The sequence below is a fragment of the Lactuca serriola genome, chromosome 4 (assembly GCF_051521515.1).
Source record: "Lactuca serriola cultivar US96UC23 chromosome 4, Lser_US96UC23_V15, whole genome shotgun sequence".
Lineage (NCBI taxonomy): Eukaryota > Viridiplantae > Streptophyta > Magnoliopsida > Asterales > Asteraceae > Lactuca > Lactuca serriola.
In genome coordinates this window covers 136351332-136368449 of record NC_136411.1, presented here as the reverse complement: position 1 = coordinate 136368449, position 17118 = coordinate 136351332, and positions in this window count along the sequence as shown.

Here is a 17118-nt window from a genome sequence, read left to right as displayed (position 1 = left end):
TTTTGATTCTATATCCTCACGAGTATGAACTATGGGATCTTCATTTTGAAGACTATGTTCTTGGATTAGAAGACAATGGGTATTTGATCTGGGAAGCTATTACTTTGGGTCCTTTTGTTCACTCTGAAACCAAAAGAATCACTAAAACTCAGAAGGAATACAACCAGTTGCTCATTGATATGAAGGAGGTTCCTAAGGATGAGAAAGACAAAGTCATCAACAATATTAAAGAAATGAGAGTTATAAGGTTCGCTCTACAGTCTGACACATTCCGCTTGGTAAGTTCTTGTGACAATGCGAATGAATTTTGGGAAAGGCTTAAAGATCTTTATTCCATAGATGCTGATCTCGAACATTCCACCCAAACACTCATGCTATCGGAGCCAGTCATTCAATTGATATAGTCATCTCCTTAGTAAGATGATTAAGCATGGGATAGAACGAAAGGTAATCGATCAGAAGGTGGCATTCATGTATGGTTTTACACATGTATGGATAGCAGTATTCTCAACTGTTAAAGCACATGAACAGTTCAAGAGTTATTCCTTGGCCAAACTTGTTGGCATTCTTAAGTTACATGAAAGTGAAGTGACAAAAGAAATAATAGTTGTGTCCGGTAAGGGGTAATTAGCTCACATTTCGAAAGGCAAGGGTGTTGCAGAGGAAGAACCAGAAACTGATCTCTCTAATAATGATTTGACGAGTGAAGAATATGCTTTCATGATATCGAACCCCAAATGGTTTGCAAGAAAGAAATTCCCTACCACTAAGAACCAAAACTGGAAGGGAAGTTACAGCTCTGAAAAAGTGAAGGAGGAGAACAAAAGCAATCCTCTAAAGGATGAAGAGAAGAAGGAAAGCAAGCTGGTTGGTGACTCAGGGTATCATTGTAACTATTGTCATGGCAAAAATCATTTGGCCAAGGAGTGCATGCTGAGGAGGCTGAATGAGAAGAAAGAAGGAGAGGATGTTGAGGCTTACTATTTGCGTAAGCTGGAAGAGATTAAGAAGAAGAAGACTATCGATAACTCAATGCTTGCGTTAATTGTCCAGGAAAATACAACTAAGGATTAGTTTGGAGGAGTGGAAATTTGGTCAACTAACTCAGAGGATGAGGAAGTTCGCAAGCCCACACATGGCAGGGCATTCACTCTGAAAGAAGAAAGCTCTTCGCTGGTAGATGTTTGATGGTGACCAATGACATGTCGACTGATAGTGGATACGGGAATGCAAAGTGAAGACGAGATGAAAAGTGTTTTGCTGCGAAACCTGTTGGTGAGCAAATCAATGAGTGTGATCAACTCATCAAAAAAGTACACACCATTCTCGAATCTCTTAGTATACCCATATCTAACTATGAAACTGAATTAAACGACCTAAAATTCACCTTTTCAAGTGTAAGTAATAGCCTTTAACAAACTCGTCTAGCGAATGATGTGGATTGAGAAGATAGAGTTTGAGCTGTCTAGGTCTAGAGATGAATCAATTTATTTGTAGAGAGATAACTTGAAATTATTGAAAAAAGAAACATCTTTTGTTTGATTGCTAAAAAGACTTTATTCAAATATTACTCAGTTGCATTTAGATTGTGAAATAGGTAAAAGATTCACAAAATGATCATGCATTTCCTTGAATTCAAAGATGACGCGATTGATGCTCATTATTAGATGTGCGAATCTATCTTCTCTTCAGACGAAACCTCTGAAGCTTACAGAATTGGACTGGACAAAATTGAATCTTTTATTAAGTCCAAAGACCATAAAGACATGTTGAAAAACTTGCTTGATGAAAATGACAGGTTGAAAATCAAGACCAAAACTATACAAAAAATTGACTCATTGAGTTCCAAGTTAAGTTCAGAAAATAAAATCAATCTTGAACATACATCTAAATTCGACGAGGACAGTGATATGAGCGAAATATATGTAAAGGATGAGGTTGACTGTTCTGAGTTTGTGAAAAATGAACCTGAACTTATAAAAGTCCTTATCTCTGAAAATTCAGTTAAATTTGCTCAGATTTCTCAAATTCATCCAAAAACATAAAAAGAAAAAACAACTGTTTTTCCAAAAGTCCAAACTGTACCAAATCAAGTATTTGCAACTAGAGGACTAGACAAAAATCATACCATCGAACTAGCGTCCATCGTTAATGAAGACAATGAAGATGGTTGTGATGAACTCTTCTAGTCTGCACCAATTGATAATGTAGACGAAACGAAGGTTCTTTTTGAAAGAACCTCCTAGAGAGTCAAAGGACGTATGTGGCTGAGCCAATAAATAAGCCTTCAAATTTTGAAAAAGGTAGTCTAAGTGGTACTAAGGAATGTCCAAGCGAAGCTCATTCTGGAAAGACCAAAACTCGTGTAAGTGAATCGAAGCGAAAGGAGAATATTCACAAATCTTCAAAGCAACTTGCTGAGCAAAAACATCAGAGGAATCAAAGATATCAGAAGAATCTCAACAAAAGAAAGCAATTTTGGCAATCCCAAAACTCTAACGACATTCGCAAAGAAAAAGCTTCCAATCAAAAAGTGAAAGCATGTTCGCAAGCGAATCCCAAACAGTGTTCACACTGTCATTCGTGTGGTCCCCAAAAACAAAAGGGAAGTTTCGCTCACAAATCATCATCTTCTAAGAAGTTCGTTAATAAACCCAATAGTCACCAGTCTCAACCAATGAAAGCATCTGTCAAGCATGTCCAAGGAAACGAAAAGTTGTTCTCAGATTCTAAAGTTCCAACTAAGAAGTCGACAAGTAACCCTAGCAATGATAGCTAAGATCTCGTCAAAAATCAAAACAAGACTAACTCTGATAAGACGAAAATCAAAGTTTTCACAATAAAGAAATAGGACAAAACAACCTTGATTAAATGAACTTATATGGTTGATAGCACCATCACTTTTCCACTTTCTGCAAAAGGCTCACAAGGATCCAAGAAACTTTGGGTTCCTATATCTGCTTAATTTTTGCAGGTTATACGTGACGAGCAGTTCGACAACGAATGGTAGATTGATAGTGGCTGCTCACGTCACATGACAGGAAGAAAGGAAAAGTTGAGGGAGTTTTGTCTTCTCAAAATGGGGGAAATTTAAAGTATGGAAACAACTCGTTTGGAACGATCAAAGGCTATGGGATGATATCGAATAGATATTTCTCAATACGAAAGGTGGCTTATGTGGACGGATTACAACACAACCTAGTGTTTCTTAATTGGTTGTGGGAACAGGCTTGAAAGTATGCTTTGATGATAAAGGTTCTAAGATTATAGAGAAGGAAACAAAAGTTGTTCCTTTGAAGTCTCCTAGGAAAGGCAAAATGTATCCTCTAAATTTGAAACCGATAAGAGGAAAACCTGCAATCTTCCTGCTAACAAAAGCTCACTCTGATGATAGTTGTCTATGGAAAAGACGACTTCCGCACCAAAATTTCAAGGATATCAACAAGCTTGTGCTTGGTGATCATGTACGAGGGCTTCCTCTATTAAAGTTCGATAAGGAACATTTATGTGCAGCATGTGAAATGGGGAAGCAAAGTAGGAAAAGCCACCCCCTCGAGTAATCACAAAAATCATCAAATCTTTAGAACTTCTACACACAGACCTTTGTGGACCTTCTGCAACCGAAAACGCCGGTGGTAGTAAGTATATTCTTGTTATAATTGATGATTGTTTACGTTTTATGTGAGTGTTCTTTCTTAAACAGAAATCTGAGGCAACTCCTACACTCAAGAATTTTATAAATAAAGTTGAGCTTCAACTGCGAAAGTTGGTTCGCAATATTCGCAGGGATAATGGGATGGAATTTAAAAATCAAGACTTCGAAGAATTTCTGGATAATAAAGGAGTCACACACAATTTTTCTGCTATTTTTACCCCACAACATAATGGTGTAGTTGAAAGACGAAACTGTTCCTTGTGTGAAGCTGCTCGAACAATGCTTACCTTTGCTTCGCTCCCTTTGTATTTCTGGGCTGATGCTATTGCAACTACATGCTTTACCCAAAATAGATCATTTCGAAACAAGTGATTTTCTCTTACTACATATGAAATCATTAACAATCGCAAACCTAACGTTAAGTTTTTTCATGTATTTGGTTCCAGGTGTTTCATCTTCAATTCCATTGAAAACCGGAACAAATTCGATGCAAAAGCTGATAAAGGTATATTTTTGGCGTATTCGCTGAATTCCAAGGCATTTAGGGTTCTCAACAAACGCACAAAGAAGATAGAGGGGACCTACTATGTCACATTTTGATGATAACCATTTGAAGAAAGTTCAGCAAAGCAAGAGTCTATCAAAGGAGATCTTTCCAAAGTCAAGTCCAGTAATGGTTCCTATCTCAACTCTATATGATGAGTTTACGCTTCTCTTTGATGAACCAGAAAAAGGCATTTCCTCTAAATCTAAAGTAGCAGACAATAAAGAAAATGAATTCAATAAAATCATCGACGATGTTGTCAAAGATATGGAAAACGAACCTCCTAGTTCCAACAAACCTCCTAGTTCGAATGAACCTCCAAATTCAAGCGAAACAACAAAAAAAACACACCATTGCAGGGAAGGGTTCGTCTTCGTCTTCTAAACATAATGTGCCTTTTGAGGAGGAGAATCCATCTCCAAGCATTACCCATGTAAGACCCAAATTTTCGAAAAAAATTTCACACTTTTAAAACATACTTTCATTCATAAATAATAATACACATAATGTATCTACTGTCATCATAGAAAAAAATATCCCAGAATCATATAACAAAAGCTCCATGAGTGTGTACAGATCATGCCGGCGCCTTCCCACAATCATCACTAGTACCTGAAACACATACACAAAACTCTGTAAGCATAAATGGTTAGTGAGTTCCCTAAAATACCACATAAACACATATCAGCCACTCAAGGCTGTAACTCTGATGACCCTCTGGTCGAATAGCTCTGTGGGACCCTCTTGGTCCCATAACTCTATGGACCCACTAGTCCTAACTCTGTAAAGTCTAAATCATGCATATCACATATCACATTGAATCACAACACATAAATACCATACAAGGTACACTGTCACATAGCTCTGATTACCACTCTAGGTAATGTATAGTGAGAAGACTCACCTCGGGAATCTCGGTAAAATCTCGATATCAAAATACTGCCCTAGCGTCCGCCTAGTCATAATGATAAATTTCAGTAAATAAACGTCTCTTCACAATCTGGATATGCTCTCATGCAAATCCCTAGAATCCATTCTACCTCTCTACGGGCCCAAAACCCATTTGTTGACAAACCCTAGAAGTCAACCCAAAAGTCAATTGTCCATTTTAACCAGACTCGCCGAGTGCATATGACGACTCGGCGAGTCCCATCGTCCCCACTGAGTCTTCCCTTTCTAAGCGTCACTCGACTCACTGAGTCACCCCTCAACTCACTAGGTCACCACTAGAGTCAGACCCCTAGGCAACCCGATCCGACTCGTCGAGTCTACATATGGAGTCGGCGAGTTTCCTCCATGGACTTGCTCATACGACCTCCTGAGGTCAGATCTGCTTAGCCAAATCATAGATCTAACCCTTAAACACTCAAAAGTCACGTAAAGGTGCAACCTTTACGTGCATGCAAACCAATTCAAGCCTCAAATGGAGAAATAATACTAGAAATGGCAACCTAGTCTCCAATTGCATATTTTCTTGAAAAAATCTAGAAGGTAATAACTCTAGGGACCTCTCATGGTCTAGATCTAATGGCATAATCCCAAAGAGGACCTCATACTCACTAGATCTCCCATAAAATGAGGATAAAAACCCTAAAATCTAGAAGTCCATCAATATAATATGAAATGGAAAGGATTATAACTCCAAAGATGATATCACGGGATGATTAGCTCAGATCCAGTCCCCTTCACACTCTAGATTTGTGCTCCTCTCTTCCTTCAAGTTAAACCACACAACAAGATGAAGAAATGGCTTCCTCTTTCCCTTAAACTCACTATCTCAGCTCTCTAGGGTTTCTCTGGAACAAGGTGGCCACAAATGAAGGCCATAAAGTTCTTTAAATATTCTCCCAAACCCGGGGATTATGGTTTTCCTAATCAGCACCGACTCGACAAGTCGGGTCCCGACTCGTCGAGTCCGTACACGAAAATGCGCCAATAGATCAGACTCTACTCGACGAGTTGAGGCATCAACTCGTCGAGTTCCTCAATAAATCAATAAATAATTAATTAAATTGACATACCCGAACTCAAAATTCTACAATTCTCCTCCACTAGAATCACACCTCGCGCTCGAAGTCTCGCTCTACAAATAACTCTGGATACTGCTCACGCATCTCAATATCTGGTTCCCATATGAGCTTGGACCCCTTCCGATGCTGCCACTGAACCTGCACCAAGGACACCTCCTTGTTTCTCAAAACCTTGATTCTACGATCCCGAATCACAATTGGCCTTTCAACATAATTCAAGCTCGCATCCACCTGAATATCCTCTAACGGTACCACCACCGATTCATCGGCAATACACTTCCTCAACTGAGACACGTGGAAGGTATCACGAATCTGTCTCAACTCCGCAGGTAACTCCAAATGATACGCTACCCTGCGTACCCTCGCAATCACCCAGAATGGACCAATATACCAAGGCCCCAACTTGCCTCTCTTCATGAACCGGATCACACCTTTCCAAGCTGACACCTTCAAGAGAACGAAATCACCAACCTGGAACTCGAGCTTTGAGCGACGCCTATCCGCGTAGATCTTCTGATGACTCTGAGCCGTCAGCAAACTCTGCCTGACCTATTGTATCTGCTCAGTCGTCTAAAGCACTCTCTCCGTGCTACCCATCACTCGTTTTCCTACCTCTCCCCAACAGATGGGAGTTCGACACTTCCTCCCATACAACAACTCGAAGGGAGGCATATCAATGCTCGAATGGTAGTTGTTGTTATAGGAAAACTCAGCTAAAGACAGATATGTGTCCCAACTCCCTCCGAAATCCAACACACATACCCGAAGCATGTCCTCGAGCGTCTGAATCGTCCGCTCACTCTGTCCATCCGTCTGCGGGTGATAAGCGGTAATGAAATGCAGCCTAGTACCCAACTCCTCATGGAACTTCTTCTAGAATCTGGAGGTGAAATGCACATCTCGATCTGACACAATCAAGATCGGTACACCATGTCGTGATACCACCTCCCTCACATACACCTCTGCTAGCCTCTCCGTGGAAGAGCTCTCTCTCATAGCAACAAAATGGGCGCTCTTGGTTAGCCGGTCGATGATCACCCAAATTGCATCGATGCCTCACGCAGTCCACGACAATTTGGTGATAAAATCCATGGAAATATGTTCCCACTTCCACTGGGGAACCTCAAGCGGCTATAACTTGCCATGTGGACACTAGTGCTCAGCCTTAACACTGCGACAGGTCAAGCATCTCTCTACAAACCACGCCACATCCCTCTTCATATAGGGCCACCAATAGTCTCTTTTCAGGTCTAAATACCTCTTAGTGGCCCCGGGATGGATCGAAAACCTCGACCTGTGCACCTCGTCAATCAAAATGGTGCATGCTCAGCCCTCAAATGGCACCCAAATCCGACCCTGGAATGTCATAAGCCCCCGACTATCGGCAATGAACTTAGATATCTGTCCAATCACCCGCTCTCGCTTACGGTTCTCCAGTCTCATGAACTCTACCTGGGCCTCCCGAATGGTGTCCAACACCGGAGTCATCACTGTCAACCTCAAACAAACATCTCGCAAAGGGTCACTCTCTGCCCTACGACTCAAGGCATCGGCTACCACGTTAGCCTTGCCCGGGTGGTACAGGATCTCACACTCATAATCCTTTACCACATCTAACCATCTCCTCTGACGCATGTTCAGGTTGGGCTGATCCATCAGATACTTCAAGCTCTTGTGGTTCATGTATATGGTACATCGAACCCCATAAAAATAGTGACGCCAGATATTGAGGGTGAACACCACAGCCCCCTACTACAAATCGTGAGTAGGATACCTCGTCTCATGAGGCTTCAGCTGCGTCGATGCGTGTGGTATCACATGCCCTCTCTGCATCAGCACCACACCCAATCCAGATATCGACCCGTCACAATATACCACAAAGTCCTCCATTCCTTCTGGAAGGGCCAACACTGAGGCTTCGCACAATCTCTAGCGAAGTGTTTTGAATGAGGCATGCTGCTCTGGGCCCCAACTGAAAGTCACGCCCTTCCGGGTTAGTCTGGTGAAAGGAACAACAATCCTGGAGAAATCCTGGATGAATCTCCGATAATAACCAGCCAACACCAGGAAACTCCTGATCTCCGAAGGGGATCTCGGCACCTTCCAACTCATCACAGCCTCAATCTTGGCCGGCTCGACCAATATCCCATTCTGGGTAATGAGGTTTCCTAGAAATTGGACCTCTTGTAACCAGAAATCGCACTTGGAGAATTTGGCGTAAAGCCTCTCCAATCTCATAACTCCGAGGACCTCCCTCAAATGCTCCTCATGCTGCTCTCTGGATCTCGAATACACCAATATATCATCAATGAAGACGATCATCGAACGATCCAACATTGGCCTGCACACCCTGTTCATGAGATCCATGAACGCCGTCGGTGCATTGCTGAGCCCGAAAGGCATCATCATGAACTCATAATGCCCATAACGAGTCTTGAACGATGTCTTATGGATATCCTCATCACGCACCCTCATCTGATGATATCCAGACCTCAAATCAATCTTGGTAAGGGGTAACCTTCTTGACCGTCAGCTTGTTCAACTCTCGGTAATCAATGCACATCCGGTGTGAACCATCCTTTTTCTTCAAAAAAAGGATCGGCGCTCCCCACGGCGAGCTACTTGGCCATATAATCCCTTTTCCTAGCAGCTCCTGAAGTTGCAAAGATAACTCCTGCATCTCTGGAGGTGCAAGGCGATAGGGCGCCTTGGCAATAGGCGCTGCCCCCGGAACCAAATCGATACGGAACTCCACCTGCCTCTCGGGAGGCACACCCAACAACTCCTCGAGGAAAACATCTGGTAAATCACACTATCGGAACCTCATCGACCGAACTTGGTTTCTCTGGACCTACCCTCGTATCCACCACATAAGCCACAAACCCACTACAGCCATGCTGTAGACTCTGCCTTGCCCTCGCGGCTGAACAAAATGTAGACCCAGAACGGAACCCTCGCCATAAACCGTAAGAACTCCCCCTGTAGTGTCTCGTATGGTCACCAACTGTCGCTCGCAGTCGATAACCGCTCCAAATCTGTTCATCCAGTGTATGTCCATGATGACACAGACATCTCCCATAGCAATCGGGACCAAATCAATCGAAAACTCAACGCCGAAGATCTCGAGTACACATCCGCGAATGACATCAGTGGCATATACTGTTCTCTTGTCAGCTATAAAAACTCGCAATGGTCGACTCAACGCCTCTCGACGAATACCGATGTGCTGACTAAAGGCTAACGACACAAAAGACCGACTCGCATCCGAGTCAAATAACACCAAAGTAGGTACAAAACACATAAGAAATGTACCTATGCATATCACAATATAAGCATAACACCACAAACTCAAAATAAGCAGATGAAAGAATACATACCAGCCACTACATCGGGTGCTGCGCGGACCTCCTACGCTGTCAACTGGAAGGCCATCCCGCGAGCCTTCGGCGCCTCCGCCTTCACCTTCCGGCTCTCCGTAGCTCGAACAGCAGTACGGACAGATCCTTGAGAAGCTCCTTGAGCCGACCCTCGTAAGTGGAAACACTCGGCCTTCCAGTGTCCGGTCTGGTTGTAGTGAAAACAAACTGCAACCTCTTGGGACCATCCTTGGCCATGTGCCCCTCCTTGTCACACTTGTAGCAAGACCCTGCTCTGCACACCCCCTCATGACTCTTGCCGCACTTGCCACAAGTTCGGACCTTCTGGTTCCCTGATCGCAAATCGGTGGGCTTAGCCCGCTTGGCAGCCGACTGGGACTGTTTCGGTCGCCAATCCCTCCCTGAGACTCCGCCTCCTCCCTGGCCTGAGTCTCTAGCTCAATCTCCCTCTTCCGGGAATTTTCCTGAAGCTCGGCAAATGTCCGGTATGTCGAGATCACCACAAACTCGCAGATGTCTCTCCTCAAAATACTCAAATATCTGCTCATGCGTGACTGCTCGGAAGACACGTGCTCAGGGCAGAACATCGCCCTTTTATGAAACATCCTGGTGATCACTATAACAGACTCGGTACCCTGGTTGAGGGTCAGAAACTCTTGGGTTAAACGTTCCGTTTCCATCGGGGGAACATACTCATCTTGAAACATAGTGGTGAACCTCTCCCAGGTCACCGCAACAAGCTCTGCAGAAGTGAAGTGTCCTGTCACAAACTTCCACCAGTCCTTCACTCCCAAGCGAAGCTGGATCAAAGCGAACCGTACCCTCAGATGCTCCGTACATGAACATGTGTAGAAGCACCCCTCAAAGTAAGAGATCCACCTCATCGCGGCTATCGGATCCTGAGTCCCATCAAACTCTGTTGGCTTCGTGTTGCTGAACTCCTGGTACAAAAACGTGTTACCCCCTGCGATTTGGCAGCACCAACGGCTACAGTGGCTGTAGCAACAACAACATCAGTAAGAGCAGCATACCGCTCATCAAAAGTCTCAATCAGTGTGGTCTTGATAGACCAGAAAATCTCTAGAATATCGGCGCGGATGGCCGCAGCCACCTCATCATTAATCATCTGGCGGAACTCCTCATCGCTCACACCCCCATCGCTAGTCCCTGGCCTGTGGCGCGTCCAAACCATGATGTCTCTCTAAAATACAACACAAGATACTAGAGACTTGCTTGAGTGTACACACACTCGATATCCCATTCCTACTTGATCCCTGGTACCCTAAGGATTCTTATTTGGGTTGTGCACTGATCCAGTGTCTTCGGTTGTATGGGCCCAATACTACCCTCCACACCGCATCAATATTCACCCCAAGTCCTCCTTCTAGGATCTTATGTCCCAAGTACTCTACCCTCTCCATAGATAGTCTACTGTCTAGCAGATCTCTCATAAGCTCATCGCTGCTAGCTATTCACTCTCAAGCATCTCCTAGCAGCAAAATCCCTAGGGTAAGGCATCACAAATCAGGCCACTCTAGTACTAATAAGAATACCTAGCCTACTCTAGCATACATATCATATCATAACAAATCTCATCACTCATAATGTAAGAGTATTTTGGGAAATCATCGTTCGAGCGTTGGCTGATCGTACACACTGCACTACTCTGCTCTTTCGAAAACTTTTTAATTTGGAGAAAAATTTTGTGAATTTTATTTTGAAAATCCATCAAATCCTCAGTTTGAGTGCAGATACGCTTGAAGGTGCACCCGAATCCCTCAAACCAAGGCTCTGATACCAACTTGTAACACCCAAATTTTCAAAAAAATTTCACAATTTTAAAACATACTTTCATTCATAAAATAATAATAAACATAATGTATCCACTGTCATCATAGAAAAACAAATCCCAAAATCATATAACAACAGCTCCATGAGTGTGTACGGATCATGCCGGCGCCTTCCCACGATCATCACTAGTAGTTGAAACACATACACAAAACACTGTAAGCATAAATTCTTAGTGAGTTCCCCAAAATACCACATAAACACATATCAGCCACTCAAGGCTGTAACTCGGATGACCCTCTGGTCAAATAGCTCTGTGGGACCCTCTTGGTCCCATAACTCTGTGGACCCACTGGTCCTAACTCTATCAACTCTGAATCATGCATATCACATATCACATTGAATCATAACACATAAATAGCATATAAGGAACACTGTCACATAGCTTTGATTACCAGTCTAGGTAATGTATAGTGAGAAGACTCACCTCGGGAATCTCGGTAAAATCTCGATATCAAAATATTGCCCTAGCATCCGCCTACTCACAATGATAAATTTCAATAAATAAATGTCTCTTCACAATTTGGATATTCCCTCATGCAAAACCCTAGAAGGGTAAAAGACCATTCTACCTCTCTATAGGCCCATGGCACATTTGTTGACAAACCCTAAAAGTCAACCCAAAAGTCAACTGTCCATTTTGACCAGACTCGCCGAGTGCATACGACAAATCGGCGAGTCCCATCGTCCCCAGAGACTCTTCCCTTTCTAAGCTTCACTCGACTCACTAAGTCATCCCTCAACTCACCGGGTCACCACTGGAGTCAGACACCGGGGCAACCCATTTCAACTCGTCGAGTCTACATATGGACTCGGCGAGTTTCCTCCATGGACTTGCTCATACGACCTCCTGAGGTCAGATCTGCTTAGCCAAATCATAGATCCAACCCTTAAGCACTCAAAAGTCATGTAAAGGTGGAACCTTTACATGCATTCAACCCAATTCAAGTCTCAAATGGAGAAATAATACTAGAAATGGCAACCTAGTCTCTAATTGCTTATTTTCTTCCAAAAAGCTAGAAGGTAATGACTCTAGGGACCTCTCATGGTCCAGATCTGATGTCCTAATCCCAAAGAGGACCTCATACTCACTAGATCTCCCATAAAATATGGGTAAAAACCCTTAAATCATGATATGATGATATATTTAGCTCAGATCCAGTCCCCTTCACACTCTAGATTTGTGCTCCTCTCTTCCTTCAAGTAAAACCACACAAAAAGATGAAGAAATGGCCTCCTCTTGCCCTCAAACTCACTATCTCAGCTCTCTAGGGTTTCTCTGGAACAAGGTGGCCACAAATGAAGGCCATAAAGGTCTTTAAATAGGCTCCCAAACCTGGGGATTAGGGTTTTCCTAATCAGCACCGACTCAGCGAGTCGGGTCCCGACTCTTCAAGTCCGTTCGCGAAAATGCGCCAATAGACCAAACTCTACTCGACGAGTTGAGGCATCAAATCGTCGAGTTCCTCAATAAAACAATAAATAAATAATTAAATTAACATACCCGAACACAAGATGTTACAACCGATGAACATCCAGTTGAGGGGGGGCACTCTGAAACTGAGGGCGAAGAATCATCATCATTCGAGGGGGAGAAAAAAGAAGCAAATGATGATTCGGATGTATAGTTTGAATTCGAATAAGTAAATGTTGAACTGGATCCTTCTTATAATCCAAATTATCCTCCACTATTGAAATCGACCAGAGATCACCCAGAAGTTCAAGTCACAGGTGAATCATCTGCTGGTGTCCTCACACGATCTCAGTTAAAGCAAAGCAAAATGCATTATTCTCTAAGGTGGATTTTTGTATGTTCAACTTATTCGTTTCTAAGGTTGAACCCAAAACCGTCAACACAACTCTTGATCATTTGGATTGGGTTTAAGTGATGTAAGATGAACTCAATGAGTTTGACCGAAACAATGTCTGGAGATTAATATCAACTCCACCAGATGCATCAGTTGATGGTTTTAAATGGGTGTTTCTCAATAAGGTGGATAAAGAAGGCAATGTGATAAGAAATGAAGTGAGCCTAGTAGTCAAAGGACATTGTCAGGAAGAAGGAATCGACTATGAAGAAACCTTCGCTCCAGTAGCATGGTTAGAATGTATTCGTATCTTTCTGGCATATGCAGCACATAAGAATTTTGAGGTGCTTCAAATGGACGTCAAGTGTGCTTTCCTGAATGAAGAACTGGAAGAGACTGTATATGTCGAGCAACCACCGGGTTTTGTGAACGATAAATTTCCTAATCACTGCTACATTTTGGACAAAGCCGTTTATGGTCTAAAGCACGTGCCTAGAGCCTGGTATGAAACCCTAACTCTCTTTCTCAAAATGTCAAAATTCAAACAAGATTCGGTTGACCCAACCTTCTTTCGCAAGAAACAAGGTGACCACCTAATAATCGTCCAAATTTATGTTGATGACATTATCTTCGGTTCTACGAATCCTAGCTTAACAGATGAGTTTCGCAAGTTGATGGAAAATAAATTTGAGATGAGTTCAATGGGTCCAACTAACTTTTTCCTTGGACTGAATATTAGACAAGGACCAGAAGGCATTTTCATAAATCAGGAGGCTTATACCAAAACCTAACTAGCAAAGTCTGGAATGATGGGAGATTCAAGAGTGAAAGTTCAAATGGCATTCAGAATGAAACTAACACCATCTCTGGAAAAACCAGTTACTGATATGATTTTGTATCGTCAGATGATAGGGTCATTGATGTATCTAAAAGCTAGTAGACCAGACATTATGTTTTACGTTTGTTATTGTGCTACGTTCCAGGCAAATCCACATGAACCTCACATGGTGGCAGTCAAGAACATCTTTAGATACCTGAACCGAACCTCATCTCATGGCATATGGTATCCAGCAAAATCAGGGTTCTTCGTTCAACCATTCTCAGATGTTAATCTTAGAGGATGTGGTTTAGATAGAAAAGCACAACCAGCGAGTGTCAATTTCTCGATGGCAAACTCCTCAGTTGGCAGTCCAAGAAACAAACATGTGTATCCTTATCTACAGCCGAAACTGAGTATATAGTTGCTGCATCTTGTGCTTCACATGTCATTTGGATTCAAAGAAAATTAAGACACTACGGCCTAAACATGAAATGAATCCCTCTATATTGTGATTCTGAAAGTGCTATACACATTTGTCATAATCCGTTGCAACACTCAAAGACAAAACACATTGCACTGAGGTATCACCTCATCAAGGATCACATAGAAGTTAGCAACGTTGAAATACACTTCATACGATCCTCTGATCAACTAGCTGACATATTCATGAAAGCCTTTCTTGAAGCATCATTTAATAGAATACTCCAAGGCTTAGGAATGATGGAAGTTGAATCTGTTCCAAAACCACCTTATCTTTCATGAGAATTACCTTCGTTTTAGCCTTGTAAGTATTTGTAAAGCGAAATGAGGTGAACGGTCGCTCTATTTAGTTTTCGATTATCTCGAGACACAAAATGGACTGAACTCTCATTCTAATTCGCTTCACTCATTCTCTATAAGCGAACTCTCGGTTAATTAATCAACTTTCTTGTTAGTTTGGAACTCCAGTATCCTTTTTGTACATTATATCTACTTTTTCGTTTAAGCATATCTACAATTTCTGTTTATATATTTTTTTTCAGAAAAACCACAATCCAAAAATATTTTACTTGCCTTTCTATTTTTTTTAGTTATTTTTCATAAAATTAAGGATAACAAAAATATTTTGTTTTGTGTTTAGTTTTATTTCTTTTCTTTTTCACAAAAAATTAACATACCAAAAATAGATAATAGTAAAACTTGTGACAACAAATATCTAGAGTTACTCTAATTGGCTTGATGGAGCAGGTATAAACTTCTTTATCTATGTACTAGCTAAGTGTCCCTAGATGCATGCTGATGTATGTTGTCTAAAGTCTCAACGACTTTGTGTGAAGCCTTACTGATTTGATATATACAAATTGTTTCTTCCAAATCAAGCTGCTAAATTCACATTAGTCATGAGCTACCTTACTCTTGTCACATTTTTAAGAGTTGTCTGCTTGGTCACTTTCGCATAGCAGAGGTACTCTCGTTTCTTATACCACCTCAACACTTTTCTCCATTTGTTGGGCTGAAAAGAGTTTTGATGTTGCGTCTTTTGGGCTCGTTAGATTAGCCTTTTATTCTCCGGTTTGGGCCTGTCCAACCGAGAGCCTTTTATGTATTGTATATAAGTTAAATGCTTGCATGCATATTAGGTCAAGATTCTAGAGATTATCGATACAGCGATTGATCAAGAGTATTATATTTTTCTGTAATCGTTCTTGTAATCTTGTAATCCTTTACAGTTGATGTTCTTAATCGAGCTCTTCTAAGGATTTTATTTAATCATTCGACACGTTTGATTCAAGCTGTTTGTTCTTATTATTCCGTTGTTAACTGTTTTATATTCATATACTTGTTCAAGATCTTATCGATCTTCTTAGATTAAAAGTTGTTTTAATCCCATCAATTGGTATCAGAGCAGGAGGCTGTGTAATCGATACACATCTTTTCTGTGAAAAAGATTTCCATTAGGGTTTTCCGCAATCATCGATATTTATTGAGCCGTCATCTTAATTGACGTATCTTAGTATTTGTTGTTTTGCCCTAATCTGCTTTATTACAAGTCTGATCTTTGAACAGGTTTTTACGATCATTATGGACGCAACGCAATCAAACCCTATTAATATTTCCAACAGCATCGGTTCGACGACAAAGATTCCAATCTTGTACACCCATGACTATGAAGTATGGGCGCATCATTTCGAAGATTATGTGATTGGATCGGAGGACAATGGTTATCTCATATGGGAAGCCATCATCAGTGGACCGTTTTCTCATTCTACGTCGTCCAGAATCATTAAGACGCAAAAAGAGTACAATGATCTGCTCAAGGACGTGACGAATATCGTGCAAGATGAAAAAGACAAACTCCAGTGCAATATTAAGGCACTTAGGTTGATCATATTCGCCCTTCAGTCCGACACATTCAGGCTGGTCAGCTCATGCACTACGGCAAAGGAAGTGTGGGATAGACTTCGCGAACTGTATTCCACAGACGAAGATCTTGAACATTCCATCCAAACCTTACTTCTATCTGAATTTGGTGAATTCAGGCAAGGGGCCGAAGAAACTGTGACCCAGACGTTTGATCGCTTCAATCATCTTCTCAGAAAGATGATCAAACACGACATTGAAAGGAAGCTTATCGAACAAAAGGTTACTTTCTTGAATGGACTGCGATCTGAATGGAGAGCAGTTGTTTCCACAGTCAAAGCCCATGAACAGTTTAAATCATATTCTTTGGCAAAACTGGTAGGTATTCTAAAGTCCCAAGAGAAGAATGTGGTTCAAGAGAAGAATGTTGTCTCTAGTCTTGGTTCGTTGGCCCTCCTATCTAAAAGTAAAGCTGTGGTGGAGGATGAAGAGCTCAACTTGGATGAATATGACCTCTCGACTGAGGATTATGCCATGATGGTATCCAATCCTAAGAGGTTCATAAAGAAGAGATTCCCCAGCAACAAAAACCGAAACTGGCAGGGGAGTTACAGCTCAGAAAAAGCAAACAATGAACCGAAAGCTGAGGAGCCCAAAAAGGAACCGAAAGCAGATGGCGATTCCGGAGTAAGCTGT